This window comes from Acinonyx jubatus, chromosome A1 (genome assembly GCF_027475565.1).
Source record: "Acinonyx jubatus isolate Ajub_Pintada_27869175 chromosome A1, VMU_Ajub_asm_v1.0, whole genome shotgun sequence".
NCBI lineage: Eukaryota > Metazoa > Chordata > Mammalia > Carnivora > Felidae > Acinonyx > Acinonyx jubatus.
The window spans coordinates 142,923,654-142,949,292 of NC_069380.1; the positions used below are offsets into that span (position 1 = coordinate 142,923,654).

General features: G+C 40.8%; 1 protein-coding gene across 4 annotated transcripts in view; it reads left to right on the forward strand.

The window, feature by feature from the left end:
- Window positions 1–25,639, forward strand: part of RASGRF2 (Ras protein specific guanine nucleotide releasing factor 2) — a 236,885-nt gene that overhangs the window by 144,822 nt on the left and 66,424 nt on the right. The gene's annotated exons all lie outside the window — the stretch shown is intronic.

A 25,639-nucleotide genomic window follows, 5' to 3' on the forward strand; every position in this document is an offset into this window, starting at 1 on the left:
GTGGCTGGGGAAGGTGGACTAGGAGCAGAAACAGGGAGGTGTGAAGGCAAAGATCTAGACTTACTGACAAGCCAGGGAGAGTATTAACTGCCCTGTGAAGGGCTAGACCCAGATGTTCAGGTGTTCACGGGGAGGGAGTGCTAGATAGTGGTTAACTCCCAAACCAGACTTTGTGCCCACCCTCTGATTCAGGAATCGCCATCCCAGATTCACTCTAGAACCTAAGGAGTCACCAAGGCAAGCAGAAGGAGAGGTTGTGTAAGTAAGTGAACACTGTGCTTGCATCAGCCTTTACAGGCTCCTGTCTGCTTGTATACTATAATGTGGGCCCACCTGATGGTGCAGGTCTGCTGTGTCCCAGCCCATGGTAGGAAACAAGGTTCCGCCCAGTTAGGCCATGTGGTCTGCAGATTGGGCTTCCATGTTTCAGGCTGTCTTCAGGCTCCCTCCTTCTTTAATCCTCTCCCACGTTCACACCCCCATCCCTACCCCCAACTCTGGGTTAGACCTGCCAATTAATGATTATGTTTTCAAATATTCACTCCAGGCATTTGCAGATTAAGCTGTTTCTCTTTAATTATTGCTTGGAAGGTTTTGCTACTTCATTAAAAGAAATTTCAAATTTAGCAAGAAAGTGGACAGAAATTTTTCTTTGTAAAGACACCAGACAAGCTGCACATGCTTGGCCCTAAAGGCAGAGAAAGATAATTTTATTTGTGGAAGATGGTCTGGGATCCACTCCCTGGGGTCTGAGCCTGCCTAATTTCCACATACAATGGGAAAAGCATGGATTTTACCCGCTGCTTTATTTTAGTACCTAGAGCCCTACCCTCTCCAAAGATAGATAAGTCTCTCCTTCCGTGTCATACCCTCTTTGCTTCTATTGGAGGTTCCTCATTGGAGATGAATGGCCCATTCTGTGGGCGTGATTGCAACCCTAAATCAATCCTTGTTAACTTCATATTATGAAGACTTAACAGCTTATTTAGTGCTTGCCTTCTGATTGGCAGCCAAGTTACATTGGGCCCACTTATGGCAGGATCTAGAATTTGGAGGCCTAACACTTCTACAATTTATCTCAAGGAAAAGAATATAAAATCACAAGTACCAACCTTTAGGGCACCTCCCAGGGCTTTGGAAGAAAGCTCAGAAGCTTAAGCGTCATCGGCTTCCTGGTAAATCTGCTTATGAGTCCGCTCCAGGTCATTCTTGGAATTACAGCAGTTATAGGAAATTTTGCTCATTGGGGAGAGGGAATTGGGGGTAGGGGACCAGTCATCCTCAGTCAGTCAAATAAGTGCCCTGTCCTGGAGTGGAGCTTTAACTTTGTACAAGATCAAGACGAAGGGCAATCGACAAGGTCTTGTGTGCCACTACACTGGTTGCAATATGTATTTTAAGCATCTGCTCAAATTTAGAAGCTCTGCATTAAAGTAGAAACTAAACTGTGTGCATTTCAGATGGATGCTGATACAGGGAATCTGCAGGTGCAGTTTGGATATAGTGAAGATATGAATAGAAATGCAAATCCAATGAATACACATATCAAGGCACGTCACTGTACTTACTACACACCTGAAGCTCTAGGGTTAATTATAGAGTTTATGAAATGATCTCAAATAGCATATGGAAGTGTGAGGTGGGTTCTTTTTATGAGACTAGAAGTAATGGCAGTGGAGTTACCACAAGCAACTCTTGATTATCCATGAGCAGATTATATGTTTTACCATTCTATGCAAGTCAAGGTAAATTAACAAAATAGAGGAATGGTTGAATGTACTTAGAGAAAAATTAATGGCACAGTTACAATTGCTTAGGGAAATAGTGAGTTCTTTACTGGTGATTACTTGGTGCTTGTAAAGTAGATTATTCATAATCTGTTTTCTCTTCTGTCAGACCACTCAAGCCGGTGTAGTCGATAGTAGATAGTAGCAGGGAACTGCTGGAGTGTAGGAGGTGTGTTTGTTCCTTCTCTGGTTACAGCATTCCCAATTTATTTCACCGAAGCTCTGACCCCTCTAGACTATGTTATTTTCTCCTTATTTTTTAAATGTTTATGTATTTGTTTTTGAGAGAGAGCACGACCAAGGGAGAGGCAGAGAGAGAGGGGGACAGGGGATCCGAAGCGGGCCTTGTGCTGATAGCAGAGAGCCCCCACGTGGGGCTCGAACTCACAAATTGGGAGATCATGACCCTAGCTGAGATCAAGAGTTAGACGCTACTGAGCCACTCAGGTGCCCCCGTTATTTTCTCCTTAGATAAGACAGGAAGTGGGAGGGATACTCTTCCCCAAGCTGGGTAAGGCTTAGACAGTCTTTTTCCCTGGAGAGTAGATCTTTGTTACAGAGAAGGCTCTGGGCATATTTCACAACGGTGCTCTTCTCTCTTACCTGCAAGAGCCAGAAGTAGTATGCGGGCCCCTCAGAATGTAGTCCCCAGCAGTTCTACTCTTAGGCTGGTCCACATTCAGCCTATAGCCATTGAGCAAAATGACCATTTGCTGTTGCTGCCAGTTCATGGCTTTAGTGACTTCTACACCAGATAAGCAGATATCAGCGATATCTCTCGGGATGTACCTGTCCCTCCAGATTTGAGGGTGGTCATTTGTCCTACAGCCTCAATTTTCTGATGTGGCCAAGAAAAGTCATTGATTTTCAGTTTTTCCAGCTTTTCTTCTTGTAAGGGCAGGTGTGTTAGCTTCTAAGTTCTTTACATGTCAGAGCTGAAATTGAAAGTCTCACTTGAAATTTTTATAGTGATTCTATTGATTCTGTAGGTCAATTTAGGGAGAATTGTCAATCTTAACAATATTTAGTCTTTTAATCTATGAATATGGAATGTCTTTTTATTTATTTAGATCTGTTCTCATTTCAGCATTGTTTTTTAATTTTTCAGCATATGTCTTGCATTTGTTTTGTTGCATTTATTCCTAAATATAAATGACTCTTTCTTTGTTTGTTAGTACCCCCCCCTGCCCTGCCCCATAGGAGGTATCATAGTTTGGGACATATTTTCCATTGTTTTGTGTTTTTCCAAAATATTTTAAAAAACATTTTTTCATTATTTCCCCAAAGATAGATAGCTATTTGAAGTTTAGGGGTTAGAATGTATCTAATTTATATTTTTAAGTAAAACATTATTATCACTATTATTAATGAAAAGTAAAGAGCTTTGGCAAACCAAATTTAAATTAACCGTGATTCCAAGTCTTATTTTTAAACACACACACTGCAATGAGAGTTTTGAAACTGTGAAGTTACATCTTTAACTGTACCAGGCTGAAGAGCAGCTAGGAAGGCTCCTGTCAGGTGGTCACTGCATTCTTTTCCTGGAAAGATGCCCTACAGTAAGCTAGGTCACATGGAACACCTCCTCTGCTCATCATATGTCTTTGATACTCTTTCAAGCAGACCCAGATTCTGATTCCAGCTGGCCTGGGCACCCTCTTTCCTGACTGTGTCGCATTGCCAAGTTCACACTCTTTGTCCTGCCCTTTCCCGGGCTCCATGCAGACCATTCTCCTCTATTACTGTCTCTCCACTGCACAAGTACAATACGGTTGATTGTGCTTGTTCTCTTCTTTAATTCACTCACATTGCTTAATTGCCACTTGATTGCATTATGGTTTCATCCATTTTAGGGCCAGGCAGGTAACGGAAGGACGGGCTGGAGAGCTGATGCCATGCATAGGGGGGACAGCCACTGCTCAGCTCCCCCCGATTTTGCCATGAGAGTACACAGACTAGGGCTGTCATATCTGTTTTCTTTCTTAAAGAAAAGCCAGAAATCTGGATATTTATGTGAAATCTGTTTTTAAACACTAGAAGTGAATTCATACTTTAAAAATACTGTCCAGGTCAAACAAAGTACTTCTGAAGACCATATTTGGCTGTGAACCACCAGTGTGTGACCTCAGATTTCCTGTAATCACTTACATCTGGAGTGTAGATTGACGGAGATAAGATTTCCTGAGACATGTCTACATACTAGCAATGGATTCCTGATCTTCTTAAGGACCCTCTCCCTGACCGTTTCCTATTCCTTTGGCCCAGCTGCTCTACAGGAAGTCCATCTCTTCTCCTCCACTTGACCACTTTGGCTTTTACTGGGTAATCTTATCTCGAAGATCTGAAGGATGCCTCATCATCACCCCCTCACCATAGAAGTAATAGCAGGTACCATTTTTCTCCATCTAGTTTTATAGATTTTAAAGTAAGTGTGAGACCCAGCGTGGTAGAGGGCTTGGCCCTGGTACTTGCACTTACTGAGAATGAGGCTCATTCAGATCTGTTCACTGTCAAGTTCCAGCTTTCCTTGTCCTTATGGTTCCTCTAATCCCACATCACATCTCCTTCAGAAAGAACAAGATCTTGGGAAACTCGAATTAATTAATGTTGTTACTGACTCTCCCTCCTGTCTTTGTCTGCAACACACCTGTTTCATCTTCCCACTGATAGGTGTGCTTGGCCCTCACCTGACAGGTTCAGCAGCTGGTGACTCCAGACAGATGAGCTCTGGTGACATTAGTCATCCATGGGTCAATTCTGACTTGGCCAGCCGTGGGCATTGAGGATCTGTGATTTCCTTCACAGAACTGCAGAAGCGAGGGCCTTAGTACAGTGATAGCATCTGGTCGGGGGAAGCGTTTATCTCTGAATTGAGAAGTGGATTAAATTTTCCAGAGGATGTTGATTACCATGAATTAAGCGAATGTCACATACATACCCTGCTATCTGTAGTCTGGTTCAGGATTTGTGAGAACACTCAGCTCTGTTTAAGTAGCTTATCTATTTATTGAGTGATCTTATAAGAAAGGCACAGGATGTGGGCTTTTTCCAGTGTCTGTTTTACAAGCTAAAACTGTAAATGCAGGCAGAAATCACAAATTGATTTCCTGTTTCTAACTCAGAAAGCTAATATCATGTAGATATTTCATTGCAGTGATTCTCAATGGGATGTGGGTAGGGAATGAGAACAGTTAGGGACTTCTTTAAAATACCTTTATCCCCCTGAGGATTCTGATCGGCTTCCTCCCAGAGGCAGGCACTCCAAAACAGATATTGATGGAAATGTGCTGCAGTGTGAATTGTGTGAAAACTGAAATAAGGCTAAGAATAACTGCTCTACTATTTGCCATCCTTGGAAAGACTGTGCTCACTTTCTTGATCTGATTCTCAGTCTCCCAGTGTCCTGTGTCCTGGTAATCAGGGCATCGAAGGAAACAGGCTGTCTATCTAACCCAAGTTAGCAATGGCATTCAGAAATCTAAGGTCAGGATGCTGGCTGCATATAGTGTTTCTCATTTGGGGCTCTCCCCATCTTTTCATTTTCTGTGCAACACACCTTGTCAAAGTTCTTATTTATCTCCTCCTTTCCCTATTGTCCAATTGTCTTTTTTCTTTGGTATGTTCTCATCTCTTGGAGTTCTGCACTATTTCAAGGAGGTATGTCCTATTGCCAAGGCTGGCTAAATACTTTGTAGGGGCCAGTGCAATAAGAAAGTGCTGGTCCCCTTGTTTAAAAAACTATAAAGAATTTTAAGACAGTGATAGTTAAGCATTAAACCAAGTGTGGGCCCTTCTAAGCTTAGGGCACAATGCATTCCAGGTTTCAAACCATGAAGCCAGCCAGGCTTGCATCCTGTAGGCTTGTCAGGAGTCTGATAGAATCTTAATGCTCAGGATATGCCCTTTAGTGCATTTCCAGGGTTATATTCTGGTTCTGTAGAGCTTCTCCACAGTGAAAAAGATACTAATAGTAAAGCAATCCTGTTTGTTTTGAAGGTGAAAAATCTTAGGCTGGAGGAGACTAATTAGAAAGAGAAAAAAAAAAAATCTAAACCCAGGACTCCTGAATCTTTGAAGATTACAGATTAAAAAAATTAACATACACTACAGTACTTTTAATAATGAGAGAATGTAATCTCTGATGAGTCAGAAATAATTTCACTAATGATGACTCAGTGATCATAAAACAAAAATAATCCTCATATAAAACTAAAACATTTCCTGGCTTCCTGGACTTTTTGCTTTTTTTTTTTAACTTTTGTAATAAATGCAAGAAGGCAAATAATCAGTAATAGGCATGTCAACACTACAAAAAATTGGAAATCATGACTCTGTAAAGTTAAGAGTAGTAGTCCCAACAATATGTAATGAAAAGTGAAAATTTTCAGTGAACTTTCCTTTTTTTAATGTTTATTTATATTTTTTGAGAGAGAGAGAGAGAGAAAGAGCGTGAGTGAGTGAGGGGTGAAGAGAGAGGGAGACACAGAATCTGAAGCAGCCTCCAACTCATGCAGGGCTTGAACTCCCAGACTTCGGGATCATGATCTGAGCCAAAGTCAGATGCTTAACCGAACAAGCCACCCAGGTGCCCCAGTGAATTTTCTACTGAGAGAAATAAGCAGTGATACTACTGTGGTTATGTAATATTGCATCAGCTCCATACATTAAGAAGGATGAGAGAAGCTTTTAGTTACAACTTTTTTCAAAGTAGTATATCAGAGATTAATTGTGGCAGTAGAAGTAACATATAGAAATGTCTGCTTGTGCACAGTTAATGGTGCAAGTCAGCACAGGTGAACCGAATCTTAAAGCTTCTAAAGTCTGTGGTAAGAGAGGAATGGGCTTTTCATCTACCAGGAATATCCCCTGAGAGCACAGGTTCTGCATGTGTCCTAACCTTATGCAGCCCAAAGTGTCTGGTTCAGGTTGTTTCTCTTACCAGCATTTGTGGCCTCGAGCCTTACAATTGGTGGGAAGACCTGAAGAAGCAACTTGTTAGCATGTAATTAGTCTGTTTTATTGATTGTGAATCATTGTAATTGTGGATGGCTTTTGCAGAGCGTCTCCCAAAGTCATACCCACATCTTGTAAACCCCTGTCTTATGCTGCCCTCTTGGGCATTTCTGTATACAAATTGAGTCAACATGACAGTAACAGCAACAATAAGGTTACATCATTCTATAGGGTATATATACGAAGCACTATTTTAAGCTTTACGGATATTAACTATATGTGAAATAGTTACTGGCATTATATTTTCTTGTCAACGGAGGAAAGTAAGATACAGAGAGTTAAGCAAATTATCTAAGGTCACGTAGGTATTAAGTGACTGCTTTGAATCCTGTCATCTGGGGAATGAACAGAGAATGTACAGCACCAATTATCAATCCCAACCTCTGCCTTGAGTATATAGAGCAGGGCTGGAACTTCATTCTTTGGGTTTCTCCAGTGCCACCATTTTGTTTGGAGAAGGACATGAACATTTCTGTTGAGTGGTCTGGTGGTTTTAAAAATATGCCCCCCAGTTCTTTCAATACTGCTTCCTTCAAGAGGTAGAGTTTAATTTCTTCAACTTTTTATGTGGGTAGCACTCAGTCACTTGCTTTTAATAAATAAAATTAAGCAGAAGTGATCATGTTTGAATTTGACACCTAAATCATCAAAAGGCACACTGACCTCTCGCTTGGTCATTCTCACTTAGATTGCTTGTTTGGGGGTGGCAGGGGTGGGGTGCAGGAAACCATCTTCCATGTCAGGAGGAGAGGCCCATGAGGCTAGCAAGAAACTAGAAAGTAGGCCTCTGGCCAACAGCTGCATGAGTGGGCATGGACATAGATTTTCTAGCTCCTGTCGAGCCTTTAGATGACTATAACCCTGGTGGTCATCTGGATGCAACCTCATGAGAAACCATGAGCCAGACTCACCCCTCTGAGCCACTTCTAAAACCTCATCCTGAGGAACCTATGTAACCATAAATGTGTTTGGAGTCTCTAAGTTATAGGGTAAGTTGTTGTGCAGCAATAGATAACTACAGGTAGTGTCATGGCCAGGTTATTCATAATCAAATTGAGTTTAAGGTGCATATTTTTATTGTGGAAAGAGAAGCATGTCTGGGCTATTCCCTGTGAGACAGAGCACCCTGGGCGTATTCCCTACCAAATATTTTGAAATTGAAGAATATATCTAAAGTTAACATGTAGCTTAAATCTACTTTATATTTCAAGATCTCTAAATAGTCTTTCTCTTCTCCCTTCACCTGTAGTGCTCTGAACTGAATAGACTGATTTTTCAACTGAGAGCTGAGAGCAGTTTGATTTTAACAACTGTTGCTTAGCAATAGGAAGGAATCTAATGGCTCTTCTGCAAACTGAAAGGAGCCTCCCTGTGTAGCTATTGTCTGTCTGTAATGCTGAATTTAAAATTGTAATTACCATTTCAAGATGAAATTGAAGCTGGCCTTTGTGACACATTACACTTACCCTAGCATCTCAGCTACCCAGGGAATTGTACGGCCCCAGTTTAAGGCCCTTCTGCAGAAGTGCTGGTCTCTTGGAATTATGGAGCATTTTAGAAGTGTCAGACAAAGCTCTGAATCAGAAGCTAGTAAACTCTGCACTGGTAGGTGGTTTGTATTCTCTATATACTGACTTTGTGATTCTAGGACCAAAAACTTGGCTCTTGAAATGTTGTGACTAGAAACCAGGCCAATGATATTAGGGGAGGGGACTATGGAGGGATGGGGTTTCCAGACAAATTTTGGGGAGTAGGAGAGGGTGGGAAGTCTAGCTGCCATGTTTTTACTACCCAGCTCTGATGGAAAGGCTCTTAGAAATGTCAGCTGCTTTGAATTTTTAAACAAAAGGTCTGAATCTAGTTGTTCATCAGAGAGGTTGGTATCGAGATTCAGAAATCTCTGCCTGGCTTAAAAATATTATTCTTTCCTGCTCTTTGGATTAAATGATGCACAAGTTTATTTGATTTTATTTAATCTTCAGTTAGTTCTCTAGATCTTTGTGTGTACACTCTGTGCCATTCCAGGTACTATGGAAAGATAAAAATGAAGTATGAAGCATTTTTTTCTACTTTCTAAATACTGACGATCCAGTTGAGGATATTAGATGAACAGGCATGAAGTAAATCTCAAATGATCAAGATGGGAATGCCAGGTAACTGATAATAATCAGTATAATTATCGGCCATGTTGTAAAACTTTGGACTTGGAAACCAGGAGAAAATGTCACAGAAGCAAAATAACAAGGCTTCAATGCATGACCCTGGAAGTTTCAGAGTATTTCATACATCCTTCAAATTAGTTAGATCTCTCTGAAAATAGTTGTGTTTTTTTTTAACTTGGAGACAGTTTTTTCCTCTGGATCTGCAATTATTCTTTATGGGCACGGGCTCCCTGGTGTGTGTGATAGTCTTAGGAATTTAGCTGGGATTAGATTAAATGAAGGCAGCATCTGTCATATTTGACTAAATTAATATTGCCACAATTTATACACGGGCATCATAATGAGAAGTGATGAAAGACCTACACTGAAGCAAATTATATTTAAGTGGCTTCAAAAATCAGGTGCCATAAACTTACAGAAGACCCCAAATAGACTAGTAGAAATAGAGTAAAATAATAGTATTGTTGTGTGTGTGTGTGTGTGTGTGTGTGTGTGCATTTTAAATAAATGTAACAGATAGTTGTGGGGGGCTAAATGTCTCCTTGTTCAGATATTACTGGATCATCAGCTGTAAGGAGTCTGAGGGTAGGTATTTAAAGATAGTTTAGCATTTGAGTGGCAACATTGCCTATAATCCTCCTTCTCTTCACAGAGTTTTCTTTGTCTTGCATCTAATTTTCAAGATCTTGTACACAATTCAGAACTAATTCAAAATAGTGGTAGAGCATTTGGGATAAACCTTCATCTGGCAAATAATGTTATGTCATATCCCTTGTTGCTGTGGATCGTGCTGTGGAGCGTGCATAACACAAACCACAGTCCCCTCAAGGGGCAGGCACCCAAAAGCAAATAGTTTTAGCAAAGGCTGGTATCTGCTGCCTCCACGAATTTACCTTCCTCAATGCAGTGTTAAAGATTTGTCAGTGATGTCCTCACTTCCTTTTTTCTATCCTAGCATTATGGGTTTAGAAAGACAGTCCTATACCTTATGATTCCAAAGCCCTTTCATAAGTAATGACATGTGTGTCCACCACAGCAAGTCTGGGAAGGGGGAAGGCAGATACAAATTCCTCTTCTGTGTATAATGAAACAGGCTAAACAAGGTAAAGTGACTTACTCATAGGCAGTTATAAATTCCGGAAATAGGACTCGAGTCCAGTTCTCTGGACTCCTGGTCCAGTGCTCATTCTATTAAGCCTGGTTGCTTTTGTAAAGTATTTCAGAACCATATACCTCTGATATTTTCAAGAGACAGTTAAACAATTGGTAGGCAGTTCACTTGTATGCAATTAATTAATTGGTTGCCAGTGATTTTTAATTTCTAACCATCTTCAAATATGAATCTCAGTTTCCTTCCCTCACAGATTGAGTCATTTTCTGTACATTTGGAGGTTTCAGAGACTATCTTTTATTCCTGGTGTCCTGTGTGTGTTTCATTGTTTGTGTTTAATTTCCCAGCAGGGCTAAGGACTTAGCACCAAAGCATTCCTGAAGAGGGGTACTTGGATACTGATTGGCACACAGGAAGACATTTCGGGCAGTTTGAACATTATTTCTTTGTTTTCCGAAACATTTCTTCAGGTAAACATCAAGGCCAGTAGAATAAACCCCTGACTTCACCAACCAAATTTTACTTATTTACTCTGTCATTTTAAAATCCACCTACCATGCACTTCCTTAAAATATATTCTGCCATTCACCTCCCCTTGATGGTGACTTAGAGATAGCCTCTCATTTTCAAAGATGGGCTGGCTTCCCTGCTGTTTTGAAATTTTTAAACAGCTGTATTGAGATATATTTCATATACCCTACGACTCACCCATTTAAAGCATAGCTTTAGTACCACCCAGCCATCCTTAGTGCACTTCCAGGCTTGGTTTTGAAAACACTCAGGCTGCCAACTGCAGAAAGAAGACAGTTCGGTCAAGATCTGTGATGGACTTGGAGTGTCTGTTCTTCCTCTTGGCACCATGGGGTGGGTGGAGGATACAGTGAAGAAGCCCCTTGCCCTCTCAGGAGTTAATGGCTCATCCTGAGGATTTGACCTTCCGTTGTTACTTTGTTGAGGATGGGAAAGAGAGGCTGTGTGCCTTTTCTCAAGGACAGTGCTCTCTGGAAAAGTAGCCTCTGATTCCCGGTATCTGGTGCTCTGGCAGTGGAACAAGAAGTTCTTCAAGGAAAAGGGGCCATGAGGGCCCTAAAGAGAAGGGATACCAGTTAGAACAGTGAAGAATGTGTCTCTAAGGAGTCAGTAGTGAAAAGTGTTCAGGAGAATGGATTTTGGTGTCACATAAACCTCTAAGTTCTGCTGATTGTCTAGCTGTATGATCTAGGGCAGCCTCTCTAAGTCTCATTGTTTTCATTTTAAAGTGAGGATAATGATTGTATCTTCCTCACAGAGTTGTCAGGAGGATTAAATGAGATGATTCATGGCAGTTCTCCCCACCCAGAATTTGGAACCAGCTAAGTGCTCAGTGAATATTTCCGGCCATTGCTACTAGCTGTTTTCGTCCGTATGATTTAATTTTTTTTAGTGTTTGTTTATTTTTGAGAGAGAGAGAGGGAGACAGAGATACAGAGACAGAGACAGAGTGGGGGAGGGGCAGAGAGAGGGAGACACAGAATCCAAAGCAGGCTCCAGGCTCTGAGCTGTCAGCACAGAGTCTGATGCGTGGCTTGAACCCACGAACTATGAGATCATGACCTGAGCTGAAGTCTGACGCCCAACTGAGCCACCCAGGCTCCCCTTGTCCACGTGATTTATAAGGTTCTTAAGAATAGGGAGTGTTGTGCTTACCATTAGATCTCCAGCTCCTATCATCATAATGGACCAGTGTTCAACTGGAATGAATGCATTCCCCTGTCACCCACTTATTCCCTCTAATCTCTTCCTGCCTCACTTATTGCACTCGTGTGTGTGTGTGTGCATATGCACACACACATATGTGCAAACTGCACCCCCTACTGATTGTTATATGGGCAAGAATTAGTAAAATAACTGCAAAGATATCAATTGTCATCCTGTGGTCATCCCATGAAAGGAGTGTCATTTCTCGGTACAATCAAGAGAATTAGAAATAACTATGTTAAATGAATTCGTGGTATATAGTGGTATTCATTGCAATAGATTCTTGTGTATAATGACAGGTAATTGGGGACAGAGGAGGTGAGAGTCTTGCCAGTATGTTTTTATGGTAGTAATGGTACGACTTGCACTGGGACTCTTCTGGAAGGGGAAGGAGTCTAAGAATAATGTTAGTGTAGGCATTCTTGATGGATGGTATATAGGAGATGATAAAAAAGAAAGAAGCAATGCAGATGATTCAATTGTGAGTCTAATGCCTGAAAAACGAGTTAGTAATATGATAACGATCTCAATTCACAATTAGCTAAGTGTTAGATGTCAACAAGAAATCTAAGTGGGAAGAACCAGAGAAGGGACTAGATGTACTTCCTAGATGAGCTTGTGCAGCCTCTTTCATTCACCCTTGGAGAGGCATCCCCTGAGGTTGTTTAATTACACCTTATTTCATTTTGGAAAGGGCTTGAGGCAGATCCCTGGCTATACTGTGAGTTAGAAAACATTGCCTGTATTCCACTCTGGATAGGGTGCAAGGGAGATTGAGTTTGGGGTCCATAGGGAACTAGTATCTTAATAATACTAATTATGTTTGCTGCCTTCTATTTTGAAACTGTCACACATGCCAGTGTAAATTGTTGCCATTGTCGAAGACAGGGTCATCTGATGTGGCTTTTGCTGTCATGAATTTCAGTGGATCAAGAGACAGGTGCTCTCACTGCCTGTGTGTATAGCCTTGAATTCTGAGTTAAGTCACTGACTTGCTCAAATTTTGGACATCAGTTTCCTCATAACCAAAAAAGGAATAATTATGTCTAATTTATTGGAGATTTTGAGAATTAACTTTGTTTTCCCCTAGCATAGTGATAATCAGAAGGAAAGGTGCTGTTACATGAATTTGTAGTGTGAGTTGCAGGATGGAAAATGGATTAAGCCCCATGTTTTGGTGCCTGGGACTAATTTATGCTTCCTGTTCATTGACACTTTCATACTGTCTGGTTGACCTATGCCCCAAAAAGATGGCTCTGTTGGATATAGAGAATGCTGAGAATGGAGAGGCAGAAGTTTGGAACACAGGAGAACATCTCTAAGACGTCTGAATAGCTTCCAGTCACTTTATTGTACCTACTATGGTCACGCGGGATTTTCTTACACAAGAGTTCCTTGAGGCTTCCCCCTGTACTGCCCCAGCCATGCTAGTATATCACCAGTCCAGCTGCTGGGACTGACATTCCTGTGGATGATTTTTATAGGCAGTGTCTTGGACCATATCCAGGGCTGGACTCAGCTATACTGGCGCTGTGATTATGCATGTGCTCCAGAATAGTTTCCAATGTGGTTTAATTCAATTTGTGATGTTTTTAAGTCCTGATTAAATTTTATGCATAATGATTATACTTTATTTGGGTATGTTTATAGTATCAGACACACTAGGTTTTTTTCATTAGAAGGATCTTGAGAAGCAGTGCTAACTCTGTGGAACAAAGGTATTTTTGTTCAAATTCAGATAAAAATTATAGGTACTAAACTCAGCCTTTGGACAATTATTGCTAATAATATGAGGCTGTTGCCAGTCACCTCAATACTCTTCTTGTCAACTTATGAAATGATGTAACATATCTAAATGGAAAAAAGGGCATCCAAAGTTAGGTTATCTTTTTTTTTTTCAATGTAGTTAGGTTTTTAGGGGGTGTATGACTCTCTTTCCACTACAAAGCTATCAAATTCAGAAACTGGGTGACTTTATCTACTTCAGATAAAGGTTCTGTGGTGTAAGATTTGCTAAAAATTTACATGCTTAAAAAAACATGAGAACGGTGGTATGAAGAGGTTGGTAGCTTCTCTGCCCAAAAAGCAAGGATAAAATTGTACATAATTATCAAAACCATTATTTTGTGGACTCCTAAAATCAACCACAGCCATACAAAAAACTGGGATGCTTTTATTAAAGGAAAACTACCGAACCACAGGTAAGAACAGTGGAAGTTTATGGCAATTCAGCCTGGGGATGCTCTCATTCCATCCTTCCCATTTCCTTTGGTATGGGGCAAGCTATGAAAACCAGCAGCTTTATTGTTGGAAGGTGATGACCTGATTTGGAACATAGGAGACTGTGGAAAAAATCCTTGATGTTGAGTGTTGTCAGAAATATTAGCCTTCTCAGTGGCAAACAAACAGGGAACACCAACATTGTAGGTAGCCTGAAGTTGAGATCCTGGCTGAGGGCATGAAAGTCAAAAAAGAAAAAAAAAATGGAATCGGAATGTAAATGGTATATTATAAAAGATTTATGTAACACAAAAGGATGAATAAGGAACAAAAATAAGGCATTAGACATTGTGGTAGGAAGAATAATGGCTTCCAAGCATGTCCACACCTTAGTTAATGTAATCTGTGAGTATGTTATTTTACATGGAAAAGGAAATTAAGATTGAAGTTGCAACTAAGGTTGCTAATCAGAAAGATTATCCTGAATTATTCGGGTAGGCCCAATATAATGAGAAGCATCTGTAAAAGTGGAAGAGGGAGGCTAAAGAGTCAGTGTCAGAGTGATCAGAGCAAAGAAAACCTCAGGCAGCCATAGCTGGCTTTGAAGATGTGAGAGGGCCGCGAGTCAAGGAGCACAGGCAGACTCTAAAAGCAAGAAAAGTCCAGAAAATTCATTCTTCTTTAGAATTTCCAGAAAGGAATGCAATTTTGCCAATACCGTGCTTTTTTTTTTTAAATGTTTATTTATTTAGAGAGAGAGAGAGAGAGAGAGAGAGAGAGTGAGTGTGTGTGTGTGTGTGTGTGTGTGTGGTCAGGGGACGGGGGGAGAGGGAAACCAAAGCAGGCTCCACATTGTTAGTGCAGAGCCTGATGAGGGGCTTGGGTCCACGAACCATGAGATCATGACCTGAGCTGAAATCAAGAGCCACCCAGGTTCTCCAATAACACTTTGCTTTTTGACCAGTGAGACCCATGTAAGAACTAGGATAATTAATTTATGTGGTTTTAAGCCTCTAAATTGGTAACTTGTTACAGCAGCAACAAAACGCTAATACAGAATAAATAAAAAACAGCAAAATGGCAGATGTAAATTCAAGATCTAGCTATATGCTATATATGAGACATATTTTAGATTAAAAGACACAAATATGTTGAAAGTAAAAGAATGGAAAAGATATTTCATTCAGAGAGTAATTATAAGAGACTGGAGTGGCTCGCTCTACCAGTATCAGGCAAAATAAAATGTAAGACCAAAACAATGTTACTAAAGGCAAAGGGGGGGGGGGCACCTGCGTGACTCAGTCAGTTGAGCATCAGACTTCAGCTCAGATCATTATCTATCTCATGGTTCATGAGTCTCAGGGTTCGTGAGTTCAGGCCCCGTGTAAGTTGCAGCCTGTTTTGGATTTGGTTTCTTCCTGTATCTCTCTGCCCCTCATCCACTCCCTCTCCCTCTCCCTCTCCCTCCCTCTCTCTCTCTCTCTCTCTCTCAAAAATAAATATTTTAAAAACTTGTAAAAAAAGAAATAGGAAATCTGAACAAATCAGTAACAGATATTGAATTAGTAATTAAAAATCTTCCCGAAAAGAAAATCCCAGACCAAATGCATTCACAAGTGATTTCTACCAAACATTTAAGGAATAAATAACGTCCAACTATTCATAAAATCTTTAGAAAATGGAGGAGGAAATCCTTTCCAACTCATTTTATAAAGCCAGTGTTAATGTGAGACCAAGACAAGACAAAGACATATGAAGACAAAACTACAGACTATTATCTCTCATGAATATAAATTCAGAAATTCTCAATAAGATATTAGCAAACTGAATCCAAGTATTTATGAAAAAGATTAAATACCATGACCAAGGGGGCTTTATCCCAGAAATGCAAGATTGGTTTAACATCAGAAAGCAATTAATATAATACATTATATAAATATAATAAAGAATAAAAATGATATGATTATCCCCATAGAAACAGATTTCATTTCATAGAATCCAATTTCATTTCATAGAATCCAATACCCATCCAAGAAATTAGAAATAAGAGTAATTCCTTAGCCTGATAAAAGGCATCTATGAAAAATCTACAGCTAACATCATACTTAATGGTGGAAGAATGAATATTTCTGGTAATCTCAAGAACAATATCCAGATGTTCATTCTTACCACTTCTATGCAGCATTGCAGTGGTGTATCTTCAGTGCAATAAGAGAGAAAAAAAAAGATAATATAAAGTCATCTTGATTGGAAGAAAGGAAGTAAACTGATAGATTCAACACAATTCCTTTCAAAATACCAATAGGCTTGTTTGCAGAAATTGACAAACTGATCCTGAAAAAAGTATGTAACTTTAAATGTATATATTAGAAATCTCAGCAAGGTTTTTGTTTTGTTTTGTTTTTGCCAGCATTCCTATGAAAATGCAAAGAACTCAGAATAGCCAAGACATTTTGAAAAATGAGAACTAAGTTGGAAGACTTCCTGATTTCAAAACTGAATAGAAGACTACAATTAGTAAGATACTTTGGCACTGGCATAGGATAGTTACATATATCAGTGGAACAGGGGCAGGAATCTAGAAATAAATCCTGACCTGAATGGTCCAATGATTTTCTATAAAGGTACCAAAGCAATTCAATGGAGAAAGGATAGTCTTTTCAACAAATGGTGCTGGAAATAATTAGGTGGCTATAAACAAACAGATTAATCCCAAACGTAAGGGCTAAAATTATGAACTTCAATAAAAAACAGCAGAAGTCTGAGTGCATTAATTGGACTAAGAAGTTTTAGATACAACATCAAAAGCAAGATCCACAGGTGAAGAGAAAGGATCAATTGGACTTCACTGAAAGTGAAAACTTTTGTGCTTAAAAGGATACCATCAAGAAAGTGAAAACACCCATAGGAAAAAAATGGAAACACCCGTAGAAAGTGAATACACCCATAGAAAGTGAAAACACCTATAAAAAATATTCTCAAATCATATATTTGTTAAAGGACTTCTATCCAGAATATATAAAGCACTCTTACAACTCAATAATAAGACAAACAAGTAGAGTAAAAACGTGTGGAAGATTGAATAGATGTCTCCCCAAAGAAGATGAACAAATTGCTAAAAAGCACATGAAAAGATGTTCATTACCCATTAGAGGAAATACAGACTAAAGCCACAATGAGATGTGACTTCATATCCATTACAATAGCTGTAATAAAATTCACAGAAAATAGCAAGGAGCAGTGAGAATGTGGAGAAACAGGAATCCTTATACATTGCTAGTGGGAATTTAAATACTAGAATCACTTTGGAAAACAGCTTGCCAGTTTCTTAAAAACTTCAAAATAAGATTACCACAGGATCCAGCAATTCCATTCCTGGGTACTAGATATCTATGCAAGAGGAATGAAGCTTTATGGTCACATAAAGACTTGTAGATGAGTGTTTATAGCAGCATTATTCCCAGTAGTCCTAAATTAGAAACAATTCAGGTATCCATCAACAAGTGAATGAATAACAAAATGCAGTGAATTAATAGAATAGAATATTACTCTGCAATAAAAAAGAATGTCTGATACATGCTAAACATGAATAAATATCAAAAATTGCTGAGTCAGGAGTAACCAGTTTTTGGGGTTTTTTAATGTTTATTTTTGAGAGAACACAAGTGAGGGAGGAGCGAAGAGAGGGAGACGGAGGATCTGAAGCAGGTTCTGCACCTACTCACCAACCTCGAGATCATGATCTGAGCCAGTTGGAGGCTCAACGAACTGAGCCACCCAGAAGCCCCATGAGTCAGCAGTTTTGTTTTTTTTTTTTTAAGGGTTAGATAGTAAATATTTTAGGCTTGCGGACCACATGGTCTCGGTTGCCACTTCCTAACTCTACCTTTATGGTTCTAAAGCAGCAAGGGATGATATGCAAATGAATAATGGATGTGTTCCAATAAAACTTTATTTACAAAACAGGCAGCAGGTAGTGTGCTAACTTGTGTGCTGATTGAAAGAAGCCAGATGCAAAAGACCACACATAGCAGGATTCCATTTATATGAAATTTCCAGAAAAAGTACATCTATAAATCTATAAAAAGTAAAGTTAAGGAAGCAGATTCCCAGTCCTGGCTGGTGGGGGGGTGGGGGGTGGTTGGGAACAGGGATTGACTGTGTAGGAGTGCTGACAAGACTGACTCCATCTTTTGGCCATCCATCTTGTTCATGTATGCTCCATAATCTGGGTCCCTTGGAGATTAATATACATACCTTAGAAATGCCCACCAAGGCTGGAATGTGGAGAGGCTTGCTTTGAACTTCCGTAAACTTCTTAAAGATAACACAGTTTCTCCCATTCCTAATGTACAAATGGCACCACAAGACTAATTAAAGGTTAGCTGTCAATTAGGTGTACATGAACACTTTGATTCTCTCTACAGTGCCCTTCTGTGCATCCTCTCACTCTGAAAAATCTAGACTAAGGTCTGGACTTTGAGGAGAATAACTGTGCAGCTGTGAATTATCTCATCTGCCCAGTCCTCTCTGTCAGGAAGTTACCCTGGTAAAACTCTGTGTGTAAACTATATGGAATTGCATACTTTGTTTTTTGGTCTCAAAGTGCCTTCTCAGTTTGGAGGATACTTTACAGTCCTCATCCACCTTCTAACAGATGGCAAATTGGCACCAGGGGTGATGGAAATGTTCTATAGTTGGATTGTGATTAGGGTTGCACAACCCTCTTAAGTTTACTAAATATCAGCTAATTATACACTTAAACTTGATAAACTTCATGGCATGTAAATTATGTCTGAAAAACCCATTAAAATAATATGTCCTTTCATTTATCCGTGTTTTAGTGACCTAGCCATTATATCCATTATTGTTATCTTCAGTGAAAAGCTTATTAGTGACTCTAGTGGTCAGGCTTAGAGCAGTGCTTGGGGAGTTCTACAAGTGCCTTGGAACTTTGAACTCTTCCCTCTAGAGCAAAAGTTGATACGAGTTAAGTGGGTTCTTTTGAACTCTCTCCCAGGGATCTTATTATAAGGAAAACCCTAGTTAGAACTCTGAAAGAAGATTTATGACTTTATCAATGCTGCAGTTCCCTGAACCAAAAGTCAGGGGCTGTGGTTTTGGAGATGGATAAGAAAGGAGCTTTTAATTGTATGTATTTTATTCCTGCCTTCTTTTAAAATTCTTATAATAGGTAACTTAGAACAGAGTAGGTTAATTCATCTGATGCTTAAGGAATTTTCCATGTGTTTTGGTAATTATTTTATGCTAAAAAGAGAGCATTTACATGTGCCAGTTGTCTACTGTGATCATTGCATTCCCATCATGTGATCGGAGTTTCAGATGGGTCAAGGATTCAATTCACCATTCAATTCACCATTGGTAATTGCATAATTTCCCCCTGCATCTTACCAAAAGAGTAAGTTCATAAATTGTGGAACCATTGACATTTCTGATACATAGGTGAGTTCTCATAGAGCTGAAAATTATCTTGCTGGTGACAGAATTGGTCATACTGAAAAAAACAGAGCCACGTGATGGCTGGAGCAATAGTCTGCTGATTGGGTTTTATTCCTTCATCAGAGAGTATTTCTGAGATGTGATCTTGAAAGAAAACAGCCTTTTCTCTGGGCTGATGGTGTGGAATAAGCTCTAATAAATGACCTCACTATATGATTGAGATTCTGTTAGACCTTAGACCTGAGTATATGAGCCAGTTCTTAGAATCTTCAGGAGCCAGAGGTGAAAATGTATCTTCTTAAGAGGACGCTCTAGGTATTAGTCATAGAGCTTTTTTTTTTTTAAGTTTATTTATTTGTTTTGAGAGAGGGAGAGAGAGAAAAAAAAGGTGAGCAGGGCAGGAGCTGGATCCCACGAGATCACGACTTGAGCCAAAATCAAGAGTTGGTCGCTCAACCAACTGAGCTACCCAGGTGCCCCAGAGCTCTTCTAAGCTTAGTGAAATTCGGTAGCTGGAGAGAATCTCTTAGACCAAATACAAATGTTTTGTGCTTACTGTGGCTTCTCTCCATCTTGTATACAGGGAGTCCTATTTATGAATTGTAATGTGCAGATGACTTGATGCCTTATTTAAATCCTTGTAATGAACATATTGCTGTGAACCTTATTGGCACCAGTGAATTTCTTGACTGTGTGTTAGTCTGATATGGACTATCATCTTCTACTTGAATTCTTTCATTTTGTCAGTCATCCGTTTTGTCTGAATCTATAGAATAATCCTGTGTAGTGGTTTAGTTCTCATTTGAATGAGAGGCCAGATTCTGGCAGGCAGACATAGACTGAGACAGGCTTTTTAGAACTCTTACAGGCTAACTCTCTTCTAAAGATAGATCAAGAGTGCCTAATGGACCCAGGACTGTCTTCAGGGTCGAGAAAGAAACTCCTCTGTGAAGTCTCCCTACCTCTGCTGAGATTTTTGTTCTTTTTCCTTTGTCTTTCTTTTTTCTTCTGCTTTAAAATTTTTTAGTAGAGGCAGTGGTGGGAAATCAACTGTGAGAAACATGGGTGTTTATGTAGAAAGTATACAGGTCTGTTAGAAAATGGGCTTCAGCTCAGCAAAACTGAAGAGCCTCTAGGGATAGTACCTTTGAGTGTGAAATGTGCTGTTTTAATGGAATGTCAAGACTTGCTCAGACACTGTCCCCCTCTCTGACATCTGCCAGGAAAAATATCTCCTGGTTTCTGGTTGCAAATATTGAGCATCATAGGCAGATTCCTGGACATTTATCACTGGGCAGTTGCTATCTGTTATCTCTTAAAGTTTGGTTGTGGGAACCAAGTTAGCTGTTTTTCTTTCTTTCTTTCTTTCTTTCTTTCTTTCTTTCTTTCTTTCTTTCTTTCTTTCTTTCTTTCTAATTTATTCATTCTGAGAGAGAGGGAGGGAGAGCATGTGAGTTGGGGAGAGGCAGAGAAAGAGGGAGAGAGAGAATCCCAAGCAGGCTCCATGCTGCTAGTGCAGAGCCCCATATAGGGCTCAATTCCACAAACCACTAGATCATGATCTGAGTAAAAATCAAGAGTCGAACACTTAACCAACTGAGCCACCCAGGTGCCCCAAGGTAGCTGTTTTCTTTGGGAAGAGATTTATTACAGGGAACTGGGTACACAGGCAGGGCTGGAGGAGTAGGCTCCAGGCTGACCTTCCAGGAATCACTTCTGGAATGCCATGTAGAACTGACCACCGAGGGGACTGCTGCCTCTGCTGTCTCGGGACGGTGGACAAGCAGGAGATTGCTGCAGAAAGCACTGAACTGAGAAGACATGGATTTGGCTGCATCGGTGACTAGGAAACTGCTGCTGCGTCTGCGGGCTGAGGCAGTGCAGTGCCGCTGAGGGAGAGTCCTGGCCTCCATGGCCATGCTGCCAGCAGAAATAGCTGCAGCAGCAGCAGAAAGCACCCTCCATCTCACTGCCACCTTCCTTCCAGGCCCTGAGCAGATGCTTTAATTTGCATCGAGGACCTGAGTTGCTAGAAATCCTGGAAATTTTTAGTTTTGAGCCTTCAAGCCTCAGAGTACAGGAAGGAACACCCCTCCATCTTATCCCTTTACATGTAATCAGTTATGCTTAAAAGAACATGTGCATTTTTAACCATCTTAATTCAAATAAACATATGAATATATTGGAAGAATATGCAAAAATAAGATAGTCAAATAGGCACATAAAGTGCTTTCAGAAATTTAAATGCACCTCTATTGACTCCCAAACTCCCTAATTTAAAATATCTTCAAGCAAAGCAATTTCTGTGCAATATGTCTAGCTACGAGAAAAAAAAACATGCAATTAGAGGGCTCTTGTGGGTTCCCTGTTTATGTGCATATGAGTATACAACAAGTCCTGTGCTTAGAATAAGTGACTCTTTTTTTCTGACCTGCGGAGAGTAGAGATGTGTTGTGTGTCCCAGCATGTGATGCTGTGTAATCAGAGAGCTAGGCTGGCTGGCTGCACCAGGAGGTTTTTCTCATTCAAGAACTTTTGTAAGATGGGGAAATTAGAACCTATAACTGCTGTAGTCACTTTTTAGTTGATATGAGTGGTACTTGATGACATTGTGCAATGCAAAAACTCTGCTACCTCAGGAGGTTATTGTGGAGGGGTAAATAAGTTAATATGTGTAAGGTGTTTAGGGTGCTTGGCATATAATAAATACTGCGTAAGCGATTGCTATTATTATTATATCATTATTATTTTCTAAAAAATGGAGATAACCCGGGGCACCTGGGTAGCTCAGTCAGTTAAGCATCCACCATCGGCTCAAGTCATGATCTCGTGGTCCATGAGTTTGAGCTGCACGTCAGGTCTTCCAGTAGGACCCCAATTCCAAGATGTTAGTTTACTTTTAGAAAATTGTTTTTCTAACCAAAATGACTTTCTACCACACGTATTCAGTATTCACTGTGTGAATTAAGGTCCCTGGCCTTTAAATTGGGGCAAGTTTGATGAAAACAATAGGTCGACCTTGATGAAGCTTAGGAATCCATATGAAGCTTAGGAATTCATTAATTCACATTTACATCAACAAAATACTTTTATCTGATCTGGTAGAAAACATTTTTGTACATATATTTGGTAGACTGTTGAATCATTTCTAGACTGTTGAATCATTTCTTGGGAGTTAAATAGAAAATACTTTCAGATTTTGTGGTTTTAAGAAAGGACTTTCTCTAGCCTGATGAATAGTGACAGTAACACAGACTTAGGGAATGGAATTCTTGGGGAAGCTTCTGGTACCTTTTTGCAGTTGCATACCCATTAGTAAGTGTTGTCCTGATGAGCAAAGCATGGATTCTGGAGAGCAGAATGATGAAATTCCTGTATGAGAGTTAAAGTTCTTTGTGATTGAGATGAGGTGTCTGGGTGGGGCAAAGAGGAACTTTGAAGGTCTCAAACACGTTTGAAGAATTGTTAGTAATCTATCTGAAAGTTTTCAGCATTGAGCAGTGAGCAGCCATATTCCATTGAAATGATATAAACAGACTTTGCTTGAAACACTCTGCAGAGACATGGAAGTCAGGCGGGGCCGATCCCCAGCTAGGGTGGAGGGTGGGCTGAGGATGGGGCCCAGGATGACCCTGCCCTTGTATGCAGGGTGTTTTCTTGGGGCTGAAGTTTCCACAGCTGTGTACAAGCCTCTCTTCTCAGTCTTCAGCTGCTAAACTGAAAGTACTTTAACGATACCTCAAGTCTTGTGGTTACAGACCCTGGGGAGGGCGGGATGAGAGGAGAAGTGTGGTAAATTCCAAGGCAGGGAGGTTCAGGAACCTCCTGACTCAGGAAATACCAAGGTCTTCCAATAAACGGAACCAGCCTGTGTTGGTATATTTATCCACAAATGATAAAGTGCATAAAAAATCTTGGATTTTATAAAATAAGGGTAATTGAACAGATTGACTGAGTACCCACTGTGCATAAGACCCATTGCATGACAAGAGATGTGAACCCAGCCCAGTGTCCCAGGCCTCCAGTGTGGGACCCCAGAGTGAGGCCCAATTTCTTCTGATACTTGAATTACAATAAAGTAAGAATCGCTTCCCCCACTTTGCATCTAATATGGATCATCACTGGAAAATCCATCTTTCAAAGAGTTCCTTGGAAATATGTCCAAGAATTCTTGGTGCTGCTTTTTCCTGTCCCTGCTTGCCTGCTGGTGCTCCTCTAGGCCAGCTGTCCCATCCTAACCATGTCAGAGCCTCACCTGTTGGTCCCAGGTGTCTCTGCTGCTGATGCGGAAGCTTCGGCCAATCTACAGAGATGCTCCTATGAAGCCCGCTCTCTTCACCGCCACCCCTGGGGCTTGTGTCTGTTAACTAGCCTGGATCACATGGCTTCCGTCTTCCCTAAGCCCTGGCACTGATTCTGGGGCACCAGTTCCAGCTCAGACTCCTCTTTGCTTCTAGTGACTTGACTCTTAGGAGCCCCTTTCATCCTTTCCTACAGTCTGATCTGGTTCTGTCTGTGCCACATGGGGCTACACGGTGCACCCCGGCCATTGTACCTTCAAAAAAAAGAGATGGGGTTGTGGTCTCTTTCCACAAAGGAGGCTTTATGGAAATGCACGGTGCAATCACATGTATGGAATTGGTGTTACCCAGCTTTCCCAAGAAGCACTGAGGACTAGAACACCAGAGGATTACTGGGGCAAGGGCTACACTTTATTCCTTCTGCTGAAAGCCCTTGCCTGCTTAAAAATACTCTAGAGATACCTAAGATAAGCAAGAAAGACACAGCCTCCTTTGTCACATATGAGGGAGTGGCAGCATTGAGGAAAGGCCTCCGTAAGCAGAGGGGAGGCATCCTTGGAGATTGAGGTGCTAGGAGGAAAGATGGGGGAATGGTGGGGGGGCAGGTAATTCATGATGCCAGGGAAGCAAGGCTGTCCAGTGCATGGCGGGATACCTGAGCTTTGTCCAAGGAGACACAAAGGAAGGGACCCTGGAGGCATCTAAATAAGCAAGCACCTTGTGTTACCAAAGAGGAAAATGAGAACCTGAGAGACAAAGAAATCTTCCAAGGCTTCTCAGTGAGATACGCCCATTAAACAGTTGTTTCTGCCATCGCATCATGCTGCCCTCTCCATGGATGAAGGAAGAGAATAAGGATGGAATTGCGGAGAGATTTTAAAAGAAAGGAGAGTTGTCTCCTGATCTCCCTCATGAGGTGGCTGCAGTCTTCAAGTCACAGGTGATGTGGCAATGTCTGTGGAGAGTGAAGGACAGGGGTGAGCCTGGCAGTATGCACTTAGAGTACTGCCATTTGTGCTGCTAGCAGCATTGAGGCTTTTGCCCTCGGTGGGGAAGGTGATGGATCCAAAGCTGTTGCATAAGGGACCTGTGGCGATCATTGATCAGTCAGCATTGTTAAACTAATCACTAGAGTAGAATTATACTGTAGGCTGTTCAGAATCTGTCTGAAATCCTTGGTGGGTCTTTAAACTGCACACTTCAGTACACAGTTGGATGGCAGTCATATTCTCCTCACTGCACTTTCTGTAAGATTCAAAGCAGGCACAGAATTTAAAACAAAAGACCACAAGAGCAGCTGCAGACACGAATGTCTGCATTCTGACCCTCCACCTCTCTGCGGCTGCCTCCAGGGCACATGAGGAAAAACAGAAGCCTTGCCTGGCAAGTTCTGATGGAATGATCCCAGACAGGGAGTATGGAGCAGCTAAGACTGTAACTGAACGTGATGGAATCAGACGAATTTGGTATTCAGCCATTTTCTGCAGACTCCCAGAGTTGTGCTGCCTTGACTCACTTTCCAACTTCAGATCTCAAATGAGCTTTCCACACTGCCAGCAAATCCTCGTGTCGCTATTTTCCTACACTCTGGGATGACCATTTCATGCCTTCTCTCTTTACATCTCCACACTCCTCTCCATTCTTGGTTGATGGTCCTATCTCTTATTTCACAGTGAAAAAGAAATACCTCAAAGATAACCTCTTTCCTCCACTAATTTCATAAGCCCACCACACGTGGACTCTTGATCTACTCTCTCCCTGTGGCACTGGAAGAATCATCCCTGCACTGCCTTTAGGTCATCCCCTCCACTTAACCCCCACCTCACTCCCTGTCTCCTCCTCAAGAAC